Genomic DNA, 12,401 nt, shown 5'->3' with positions numbered 1-12,401 from the left:
GGGGTGCGCCTCCAACGCAGTGAGTTCGATTAGGATGGAGTAATGATCTGCGCCCCACAGAGATGGTGATCGGCGCCATGTCGCCTCGATGCGTCTGGATGCGAAGGCAACGTCGATGCAGGAGCCGGTTGTTTCGCGTCGTCGCAAGGTGGGCTCGCCGGTGTTCAAGGGGGTGAGTCCCAGCTGCGTTGCCTCGTCGTGCAGGTTGTCTCCACGCGCGGAGTGGCGCGCACTGCCCCACGCTCTATGGTGGGCGTTAAAATCGCCGCAGATGATTTGGCGCGGGGCACAGCACGAAGACACAGCACGAAAACACAGTGCGTTCCACGCGACAGCTGGACGCACATAAACACTCTCCACCGACGTGTCAACACCACCGACGCGCACTGTCACCACCACGCACTCCTGGGCGTCTGATGTTGCCGCCGCCGAGCCGACGAGGGTGTGCTGGACGTCCTGCCGCACGTATATCGCGCACCTTGATTTCCCGGCGTGATGAGATGTGTCACAACAGGGCACTGCGGCACAGGTGGGTTCCTCGCACGTGGTGGCCAATGTAGCCAGGTAGCCGCATCTGGAGCTCCCCGTCATGTGAACGTACGTACGTCTCCTGCAGCGCAATAACTTCCGGCGAATCCTCTGTGATGCGAACTCGCATTTCGGCGTACCGCGCCGCAAGTGAGGGCACGTTCCACTGCAGGGTGGATGGTATGCGGGAGGTAGTCCGGCGGCTAGCCATCATGCGGGCTTATCTGTGCGGGAGCACCCGCTGCTTCTAAGCAAGCCCGGTGTCCATCGGTGCCCTCCGGGAAAAGTGCGCTGAGGGTGCGAAACGCCAGCTTAGGCGCGCGATCTCCGCGTCTTATGCGTCAGGGGGCTGGGCAAGAGAAGCGGCCGCAGGCTCGGGCCGCGCTGTACGGTGCGGCGGGCAACCGCATCGCCGCTGCCGCTGCCGGCGCTGCCGTTTCTTCGGTGGCTGCTGCTGCTGGGGTGTTCCCCTGACGGCCTGCGCCTAAGAAAACGCGCGCGGCGTCTGCTGATGTTGCTGGGCTGGGGCAGCTGTTTCAGCCTGGACGACGGCTCGGACAACCCGCCTGGACATCGGTGCCATGGATGTGGCCATTAAAGTGGCCACGTGACGTTCTCGCTGCCAGTGCGGGCACGCTGGGTCATGGCTGCGTGCCGCCCCCCCGCAGTTAATGCAACGGGGTTTGCTCTCGCAGGTACCAGGCTCGTGGGGCCCGCCGCAGTGCGTGCATCGGGCAGGAGCACGACACACCTCAGTGGCATGCCCCAGGCTGGCGCACTTGGCACACTGGAGCGGCCGGGGACGGCAGCGGCGGACCGCGAGCCTGCGCTTGAATATGGTGATGAGCGTCGGGGGTGTAGGCGCCGCAAAACAGAGAGCGAGCCATCGGCCGACACCATCGGCACCGTTGACTCCGCCGCCGCTAGCAGCTCCTCCGACGTCCTGCGCCCGTCCACACTGATGACCAGGCCGGAGCTTTGATTCCGAGGAGGAGGCTCCTTGGCGCAGACCGGCACGCCGCGGATGACGGCTGTGGCTAGCAGGGCCTGGAGAGCATCGCTGCTCCCCTCGTCCACTGCCACAACATTCTGCCGCATGTTTACCCGGACGGCGAGGACGCCCGTGCGGGATCCGATCTCCTCGGCCAACTCCCAGCCCTGTTCCCTGGTCAAGGCAGTGCCCCGGTTCGCGGGCCGAAACAGCACCGTCCCCACTAGGCTGGACGTGACCTCCACTGCAGCCGCGGCTCGCTCCAGGGCAGCTCTCCGACGCCGCCGCGCCTTGGTAGTGATGGTGCGTCACGGGACCAGGCTGGCACCAGAATCAGCGTCGCCGCTGTCTGCTTCGCATTGCTGCGGCGCGCCGCGGAGTTGTGCGCGCTCGCTGTCAGAAGACGAAGCCCCAGCCGCAGCCTGGTCTCGTGCGGCGGGATTTGGTGAGGTCGCACCCGGTTTTCTTCCGTACGCCCTCACCCCAGCAGCAACAGCAGCAGCATCAGCAGCAGGCTGGAGGTTGGCTCCATGGGGCTCGTGCTGGGAAGGCCCTGCTCCTTCGAGTGTGGAGGGAGAGGGAACAGTGACGGTGGGAGGCTTCGAGCTTCCCGCGTGGCCACCGCGATGTCCCTTTTGGTTTCCGAGTCCCTCTCCTCCTCAGACCCCGTTGAGCGTCGCCGTTTCAGGAGAGCAGAATCGTCCATTTTGGTGCACATGCTCTCCTCGGCTGCAGGTGTCCACGTTGAGCCCGCAGCAACAGCATCAGGAGGAGAGGGCATCACAACCGGTTCCCCAGGTGTAGCAATGGCGGCAGGAAGCGCAGGAGTGACCAGAAATGGCGGGGAGGGAGCCGCCATGAAGTTCTGCGTCTGGTGAGCGAGCGCCATGGCGTCCCTCAAAGCTAGAACGCGTGGGTCCGCCGGCGACACGTCGAAGGTCCCGATGACGGACTCGAGGTTCTCCGAGGTGGGGATGAGCGCCGTCATCAGGCACCTCACCGTGTCCCGCAGATCAGCTATCTCGGCCTGCATTCGCCGAATGGTGCTGGACGACCTTGCTCTGGATGGCGTTCGTCTCCGTGATCGTGAGCGTGAGCGGCCTGCACTGCGTTGCTCATTGTCACCGCCGAACACAGGCCTTCGCTCGTTCACGGTGTCTGTGGCCTCCATGGGGAGTCCCTGCAGCGCCGCGAAGCCCTAGGCCCAGCGTCCGAAGGAGCAGAGAGCTAAAAAACATGTCAACTCGCTTCGAGCGCCCGCCGAAGAATCACTAAACCGTAAAGGAAGGATTAAAGGAGGGAGTGAAAGAATAAAGGAAGATCTGCCGTAGTGGAGGGCTCCGAAATAATTTACACCTCCTGGGTATCTTTGAAGTGCACTGACTTCGCACTGCATATTGGCGCCTTAGCGTTTCCCCTCCATCGAAACGTTGCTACCGCGGTCGGGTTCGAACCCGGGAACTGCAGATCACTAGCCGAGCGCCATAACCACGTAGCCACCGCGGCGGGCAATATCGCGAATGTCGAATGAAAGTCGGTTAATCTCTCTTCGCGTTACTGAGCAAGCTTGATGGTTACCCATAAGGGTTGCCATCACACCCCTCAAGCGCCGGATTACAATAGCTTGAAAAGCCTTGTAGTTCATGTTGAGAATCGTTACTTACCTCCAGTCTTCCGGCCGATGCGACCCTGGGTAGCGTTGGGCTAGAAGATTAATTGTTCCCTTCAAGAAACTGCCGAGAAAATCGCAGCTTTCGGAACACCGGTGGTGAACAGTTGTTAAATATGGACCTAGATTACCTTGAACGCCAGGTGAAATTCCTTCGGCAGACCATCCGGGCCAGGCGGTGATCCCCGTTTCATTTAATTTAGTGCAGCCTTCGCCTGCTCCTAAGTCGGAGGCGTACAAAGAGCGTCGTGTACGTCAGGGTCGATTTGTGGCAACGTGGCCAACAAGGAATGAGCGACAGGAGCCGCCTCATCTACAGCTATGGCTCTCTGCGGCATAGACTCGAAATGCACCACAAATGTGCCTGCGACAACATATTGGGTGACTGACCACCTGGTGTTGAGCTGGGTACATTGCTGGACCTTGCCAACCAACACTTCAGGATGCGCACAAGGGCCGCGCCTACATCACCGAGCTGCAGCACAGAGGGACGAAGCAGCTATAAGGTATTGGTACCGCTCCGGCAGCTCATCATACCCTGCGCGTATAAGAGGCGTCTGGTGGACAGCCCTCTGGGCGGTTTTAAGTTTCGCTGCCCTGTCGACCAGGTCATCTGACACGCAACGGCACGGCGCTGGATCTTCCACGGAGCAATTCCAGCGCCACTACGTCTTCGGTGCGTCTAACATGTTGCAGCCGCTGTCGACCCGCGAAGCACTCAAAGAATCTGACAGACTCGGTTTTAACGCGAGTGTTCTAGCAGGCGCACATCTAGACACCACGGCCGACTGGTTCTAGCTCCAGGGAGAGACAGACGAGGCAGTGCCGTACGAGGATTTTAAATTTCGTACACCGGCGTCGACGCCAAAGCAACACGGTCATCCACTACACTACGCACATTGAGCAGTTCAGCATGCTGTTCTAACCACGACGTCGCAATGGCAACAAAATTGCGGGCCATTGACGGAGACCGCCAGCGTCCCACTGCAAGCCAGACACAGGTGAAAATAATGAAATTCGGAAGTCGCATACGACCATTACGTAGCGACCATATTTACGCGCCGATTTGCAAATTCATTTCAAAAATGTTACTCGATCACCTCAGAATGAGAACCGACCAAGGAGGAAATGCAACGTTATCGAACGCCACGGCAAGGTTCCCGTTCAACAATATTAATGTGGATTAGCCCAGCTAATCCAGAATATACCAAGCGAAAGCGAGATTGGGTCTCCAGTGGCCCACTGAGCCGGTTGTGTGCCTGTCCTTTCCTGAAAATGAACGGTCTTTGCAAAATTTTCAAAGCCAATGAACTCTATGCACGCCGTTGCCTCACTTGTTTTGTTTGGCTTTTGAGGAAAAGAAATGGCACAGTAACTGCCTCACATATCTCGGTGGGCACCCCAAACGCGCTGTAAAGAAATGGATAAAGGAGGGAGAGAAAGAGGAAAGAGAAAACTAAAAATCTAAAGTTGGATTTTGAGGTAAGGCGGGGCGCTTCGCAGCGGCGTAACACCTGTGGCTCGATGCTACCAGTGGCGCATGCGCACTAGTGACTAGGGAGCGGGAGAGAGAGAGAGAGAAACTGCGCCTTGCGTGACGTCACTTGTGCTCCGACATACGCGGCTGGTGGATTCCTCCGCCGGCTGTCGAAGTAATCGGACGTGCGCCTGGCGCGCTCCGTCGACAACGGGGGCTGCATCGCACTCAAGGACCTGAGTGTGGGCGAAACTGGCTGGGATCAACGACGAAGAAGTAAAGACGGTGGACCGAACGCTACAGCGCAAGGTGGGCCGTACTTTTTACGATACCGAGCCAGCGAGGCGTCAGGAGAGGCGAGGAGAGCTAGGCCTAACGAGGCCTAGCGGCAAGGACAAAGAGGGCTAGGCCTACGGCCACGCCTAAGCGACCTCGTATGTCATGGCGGTGGTAGAGGGGAGAGAAATGGATCCCGAAGAACTGAATATTCAGGGACAGTGGTTCAGAGCGAAGAGAAATGGGAAAGCAATCCCAGAAGTAGCGGAGACAGGGAGCCACGTGGACGGCTCGAAAGGCGGAGGAAGAGCGGCGGAGAGACGCGAGGGAAGAAAACTCGCGGAAAAGTCTGTGGAGAGACAACAAAGGAGGATTCCGAAGGGATTTGACAAGATCATTCCGAGGCCCCAAGGAGGACTCGAAAGGCTGATGAAATATGGGGGAGCCTTCCTGGCTGATGCAATCAGCAAAATGGCGGGCAAGGAAGATGGAGGAGCGGGAGGCGTAATCACGTTCAACATAAAGGAGCAGTCTACACTCGTGGCAACCGGAGATGCTTCGAGAAGAAACAAGTACGCGTCGCTCACCGAACTCATAGTGGGCGACATAAAGACGACGGTAAGCGCCTACGTGGCAGCGCCGGAGAGCTGCGGTAAAGGGTTGATATATGAAGCACCGATTTTTTGAACGGAGGAAGAGATCCTAAAGAGACTCGAGTACTTTGGAAACAAGAACCCACCCGTATTGGGAGTGAGAAGACTTGGGAAAGAAGCAAAGGCAGTCTTAATTCTTTTCGAGAGCAACAAGGTCCCGTGGCAAGTGTACCTGTCACCCGCACCATCCAAATGCGTACTATACAAGAAACGCTTCGAAGTATGCTACGCATGCGGCAGGATGGGCCATAGGCAGGACGTATGCCCGGACCCAGACAACAAAAAGTGCAGAATCTGTGGGGAAGGAAACCCACAGGGAAGTCATCAGTGCAAGACCAAGTGCCAGCTCTGTGGAAAGAAGCACCCATTGGGAGACAAGAAATGCAAGGAGATGTACTGAACACCGTACGAGGGAGAAGAAACAAGAAGAAGCACAGGCCCTAAACACCACGAGCAGGCGAGATGAAGGAGCGTCGCAGGGACGACAGCGTCTCGAGACTGGGAAAAACAAGAGCAAAGACCAAGCAACACCCGGGGCCCAAGTGACGCCGAAAGGAACAAGAAGATCGAGATCTAGGGACCCAAAGAATCCCTGGGGCAGGAGACAGAGCAGAAGCAGGACCCCGACCAAAGAACCCAAACAATTAACCTTTGTAGAAGGGTCTTCCCAGGCTAAAGACGATAAAGATAAAGAAATAGAACAGTTGAAAAAGAAAGTGAGTGAGCTCCAAGGGTTAATAAGTAAACTTACGAAAGCAATAAAGGAAAAAGAGAAGGCAGCGCCCCCTCTCCCTCGCATGCTACCTATACAGCCCGTGCAGGCAGCACAACAAAGTACCCCCTCGACACCTAAGCGGCAGGAAACGGTAGGACAAAATGGAGGAGGCAGAAACAGTCCGGAGTCCCCCGCTTAAGCGAAAGGGGGACAACGAAACATATATAGGTAGAGGTAAAGAAGGAATCTGAAGAAAATTGGAATGCCATAAAGGCGATATAAACAGAACAGAGAGACTTCATGGCACAGGTCATGGCAGCACTCAACCAGATACAAGAGAACATGAATCAGAGATTTGAGAGCATGACGGCAGAATTACAGGCGCAAAGAGCTGAATTGCAAACGCAGAGAACTGAGCTGGTTGCCCTAGGGGAATGACAGAAAAACCTGGAGGACGCTTTTACCCAAATTCAATATGGCCAGAAACGCACGAAATAAGTCCATTATTTGGCAATGGAATTGCCGAGGATTCCAAAGCAAGCGAGCGTTATTGCAAAATTACGTGGATACGTTAGAAGAGAAGCCGCTAGCGATAGCGATACAAGAGACCGAGAAATCAGCATCCCTGCCAGGATATCAGGCATTCCACAGCGACAGGGGAGAGAAATCGAGAGTAACGACTGTAGTAAAGAGAAACATAGCGACGGTCGAACATGAGATTCAATCCAGGGACATAGAAGGAGTCTTGGTAGAAATGCTCACGGGTAGGAAAGAAGAGCCTAGCCTCTTCCTACTTAACATCTACTTAAGTCCCAAACAAAAAAAGTAAGGTTCAGAGCCATATTCAGGAAAGCCCTGAAAGCAGCAGGAAGAAACCCCCTCTTCATAGTAGGAGATATAAACGCAATGCATGAGGAGTGGGGATACAATAGAAAAGATAGAAAGGGAAGAAAGCTTTGGGATTATATACAAGAACTGAGTCTGACACTACACACTGATCCAGGAACCCCGACTAGGAAAGGGAACAGTGTCACTGCAGACACCACACCTGACCTAACACTGTCGAGGAACACCAAGGCGGTGTCCTGGGAAAATACGGGGCAAGACCTAGGTAGTGACCACTATATAATAGCTACAACAACGACCAAAGGTATCAAGGAAAAACGGCTGAAGCCACCAAAAGTTACAGAATGGGACAAATTCAGGAAGCGAAGAGAAGAGTCCGCCGCTACTTCAATCACTGACCTAGAGGAGTGGACAAATACACTTAAAACACATTCCACCGAAGCGACGGCAACTCTAGAAGGCCAAGAAGCTCCGTTAGTGGCAGATAGTTAACTTCTGCACATGTGGGAGGCAAAAAGAGGCTTAGAGAACCGCCTTAAAAAACAGAGATGGAATCGGACCCTGAAGATACGAATAGCTAGGCTAAATCGAGAGATCGAAAAGTACGCAATACAGTTGTGCGAGCAAAACTGGTGCAGTAAATGTGATGACATGGAGAAGGAATTGAGCCTAGCGAAAACCTGTAACATCCTGAGACACCTGCTAGACCCAACCCAGCCAAAGTCACAGACGAACATTAGATTGGCCAAAACATGGCACAAATATGAGGGAACAGATGATAGCTTCATGGAGGAAATCAAACAACCATAGGGAACATAGCACGCAATGACCTGCCAGATTATGAGCGACCGGGCAATGAAGAACTGGAAACGCCCATAACGGAGGCGGAAGTGAGAGCGGAGATAATGAAGCTCAAAACTAAATCGGCTCCATGCCCGGACGGAATAACCAACAAAATGCTAAGAAACCTGGATGATGAGTCGATCACTGCTATAACTAAATACATGCAGCAGGTGTGTGAAAAGGGGAAACTACCAAAACAATGGAAAGAAGCAAGCATCATTCTTATTCCCAAACCTGGAAAGCCCTTAAAATTGGAGAACCTCAGAACAATCTCCCTCACCTCATGCGTAGGGAAGTTGACGGAGCATGTAATCCAAACGAGGCTAACTAGATACATGGAGGACAAGAAATTATGGCCAAACGAGATGGTCGGATTTAGGCCAGGCCTAAGTACTCAAGACGTTATGTTGAGATTACAACATGACATCATAGACTCTCGGACTAAGGACACAAAGGAAATCTTTGGATTAGATCTTAAGGAAGCTTTCGACAATGTAAAACATGAGGCGGTCCTATCGGAACTTCAGGAGATCGGTGTAGGCGGCAAGACATACAACAACCTTAAAGACTTCCTGTCAAATAGGAAAGCCAAAATTAGATACCAGGACCTGGAGTCAGAATAAATAGAGCTAGACAACAGAGGTACACCACAGGGATCGGTCCTATCCCCGCTTCTCTTCAACCTAGTCATGAGAGGCCTCCCAGCGAAACTGGGAGGAATCGAGAACTTGCACTTTAGCATGTATGCGGACGACATAAATGTCTGGATAAACAAAGGCAGAGATGCAGAGATGGAAAACAAACTTCAAACTGCGGCAGACACAGTAGTGGAGTACGCGGCAGAAAGGGGGCTAGCCTGCTCGCCAGAGAAGTCAGAACTCTTAATATACAACCCGAAATCTTTAAGATTAAAAAGGGATAGCAATCTTAGCATTATGGTAGGAGGCAAACCGGTGCCTATGGTTGACAAGGTAAGACTTTTAGGCCTTTTTATTCAGGAAAATGGATACAATGATGAAACAATAAAGAAACTGGAAGGATATGCAGCGCACGTAACTGGAATATTCAGAAGAATAGCGCTCAAAGGGAGAGGACTCAAAGAAAGGAGCCTAATAAAATTGGTGCAAGAATACATAATCAGTCGACTCAGCTACGCTACACCATACCTTAACATCCGGGCTCCAGAAAGAGGTAAGTTGGACTCAATAATTAGGAGGTGCTACAAACGAGCGTTAGGAATACCCATAAGCACCTCAACGGAAAGACTCCTAGCTATGGGGATACACAACACGTGGAAGGAAACGGCCGAGGCGGTCAGAACAGCTCAGCAGGAAAGACTTAGCCAGGCATATACAGGCAGAGCCATTTTAGGCATGGTAGGATTGCAGGCAGACAGAGGCATGCAGCAAAAACAAAACATCCCGAAGGAGGTCAGGGAACATCTCAGAATAGACCCACTTCCGAGAAACATGCACCCCACCTTCAACAGTGAGAGGTGGGAAAAGAGAGCCGAAGCCCTCATGAGACGCTTCAACGAAATGAATAAGGAGACGGTAGCATACACGGATGCGGCGAGCGGTAGACTGGGAGCAGCTGTAGCCTCAGTGGTGGATGGCAAGGGTGCAGCAATATCAGCAGCTACGATACGCAGCCGCAATTCAGATGTAGAAGAAGAGGTAGCAATAGCGCTTGCTTGCGTGGGAACAGAGGCAAATTATATAATAAGTGACAGTAAAACAGCCATCTACAATTATTGAAGAGGTAGAGTCGCATAAGAAGCGGTGCGGATTCTAACGGGGAAAAAGATGAATAGAAAAATTAGCCTAATATGGGCACCAGCTCATACGTCAGTACCAGGCAACGAAGCGGCGCACCTTCTAGCTCGAGATCTCTACCTCCGAGCAGAAGCGGAACCGCCAGATTGCAAGGAACTAGACGAGAGACTACAAACATACACAGAAATCATAGAGAATTACAGACTGCAGAAAAGAACTGTCCCTCCTCCGGACAAGGAGATCGGGAACAGAGAGGCAGTAACCTGGAGAAGGCTACAGGCCGGAAATTTCAGAAACCCGGTATGGGCATCACGTCCAACAAGACGAGGACATAGAAGATAAATGTAAGAAATGTGGAGAGAGGGGCACCCTCGACCATATAATTTGGCAGTGCGTACACTCCCCAGGGGTGAGGGAAGGAATAGATAGTAGAGAAGCCTGGGAAACCCTTCTGCAAAGCGCGGACCCCGCGACCCAGAAGAAAGCCATCCATCTGGCGGCAGAGGCCGCGAAGAGCCAACAACTCTCCCTGCATCTTGTCGCGGAGGCCCTGGCCTCTGCCCCTAGGCCTGCGCGCCAGGGTTGGGAGTAGAGGGCCTCCATTTCTGATGGAAATAAAAGTTTTTGGAACTGGAACTGGGACATACGCGGCTCACGCGAAGCGTGGTGTTAACTAGCGCAGGGAAGCTTTTCGCTTCAAAACAATTTTTTTATAGATTTAAAGAGAAGTTTATTCGGCATTGCAATCAGAAACGCTCAAAACGCACTCATGACCGAGGGCACAAGTGCCGCGTTCGAATTCGGCACCACGATACTGCTACTGCTACTGCTGATTGCATGTTTCAGCTGCAGGCGTTATTGCGCTGAGCCTCCAAAGATGCGCAAAGCATTTCGGCTAAGGATGTCAAATTGCCATCTGGATGTTCTTCCTCAACCTTTTTCTGCAAGCCGTTAACTATTTCTTGACATCCCGCATAATACTCGTATCCGAAAAAGGCATTCAATCCAGACAAGGCTGGATAAAAGAACCGACTGAGCTGAAATCAGCACGCTGCCAGCCTGCTCGTCATAGCAGGAGAATTTCGGAAATAACCGAAAGGTCGGGTTCCTCTCTCTTATTTATCAAGCAAACCACTTCAGCGGGCGCTGCGAAGTCTGGAAACCAACATGGTACGAATAGTGCGAGCATAACGTTGGGGTAAAGTGCCTAGAATATCCTCTAGGCACTGTAGGTTGTGCGTTGGCTGCGTTGGCCTGCGTATCATCGCTGCCAACCGCGCTCGGGCTTAGGACGCAGAGCGAGGAAGTCGCAGCGGTTGACGTGACGAAGAAGCAGCTTGAGTATGCCCTGCGTGGGTATGTGCCATGCTTACTATGGAGAACAAGAAGAAGATTGATGATTGATGGCAGCACGCAGCAATGCGCAGTGGATGCTGATGAATTCCCTATTCACTGCTCGAAAGTTTTGACACAATTTTTTTCATTTGCTCCGCCGCAAGATCAACGCAGCGGCGGCCCACTACAACCAAATCACCATCGTCCGCGCGCGTAGCTCGTCGCTTATTAATGAATGGGTGTTCCTTGCTTGTGACGAAATTAGCCAGTTGTGGGGGCTAATTACGTCGAGAATATCACATGGAATTTGTGGCACGGCATGGCTGTGGATGCACGCAAAATCGCATTGACTCACGAACGTTTTGATGCAATGTATTGTGAAGGCAGGCGAAGTGTTGTTGTGTAGCCGACATGTGTGAAAACCGAACCGTACTGGTACCGTGGTTATTCATTACTATAGGTAAAGACCTTGGTGACTCTGCCATTATGTAAAGGGAAAGCAGGGGCGCTCGCCGGAGGTGAAACCGATTCCCTCGTTTTTTATGTGCAGAGTTTGTGGAAGAAAACTTCTTGGTAGCAATCAGCAATGAACACGTCTAGCCGACGGCATGTTGTGTTCTCAGTTGAGAATATGCAGCTATCTGTGGCGAGAAGCGGCAGCAAAATAAGCCGAGATGTGAATCTGTACAACGCTATCGCGCAAAGCTTTCGAAAAAATTCGCCCCTGTGGCTGAAGTATCCGACAAAATTTTTGTATGATTGGTCGTGTAGGTTGCCTCTCTCGTCGTGAGTTTGCCTGTGCTAATGCTACTGCCTAGATGGCAACACTTCAGAGAAGGTTGAGAAAGCGGACGTGGGGAATGGCAGTCCAGATCGCGTAAGTATGCACATCAGCGCGTACTGTGATAACGAGAACGTCATAGTAATATTCGCCAAAAGCCGGCGTGCTGCGTAGCTTTTTTTTGTGTATCATTCACAGCTTTAGGACACCATAATGTCGTTCCCGTGCGAGGTCCTCGGGAGCTCTCGCTTACAAAGGCATTCTGCTCAGAAGCCCGGAAACAGGTCATCACATGCGACTCCATCGCCATATGTTGAAGCTCAAGTACATGCCGACAGAGGCTCAGAGAAGCAGAAGTAGATTGTCTTCATCGTGGGCCTGCGGGTATAGTCTGTTTATTTATTTTCCTGAACATTCACATATTTTTGCTAATGAAATTAAAGAAATAATTTTTTTCGTCGATTTCTTTTTACAATCCCGTTGTGCAGCAATACGATTTGTATGCACTTAAT

General features: G+C 52.7%; 1 pseudogene; it reads left to right on the top strand.

The window, feature by feature from the left end:
- The first annotated feature begins 5,412 nt into the window (after positions 1-5,412).
- LOC144118790 (uncharacterized) overlaps positions 5,413-12,401 on the top strand; it is a 43,623-nt pseudogene continuing 36,634 nt past the window's right edge.

The sequence above is a fragment of the Amblyomma americanum genome, chromosome 1 (genome assembly GCF_052857255.1).
Source record: "Amblyomma americanum isolate KBUSLIRL-KWMA chromosome 1, ASM5285725v1, whole genome shotgun sequence".
Classification (NCBI taxonomy): Eukaryota; Metazoa; Arthropoda; class Arachnida; order Ixodida; family Ixodidae; genus Amblyomma; species Amblyomma americanum.
This window is presented reverse-complemented; position numbering and strand designations above follow the sequence as displayed.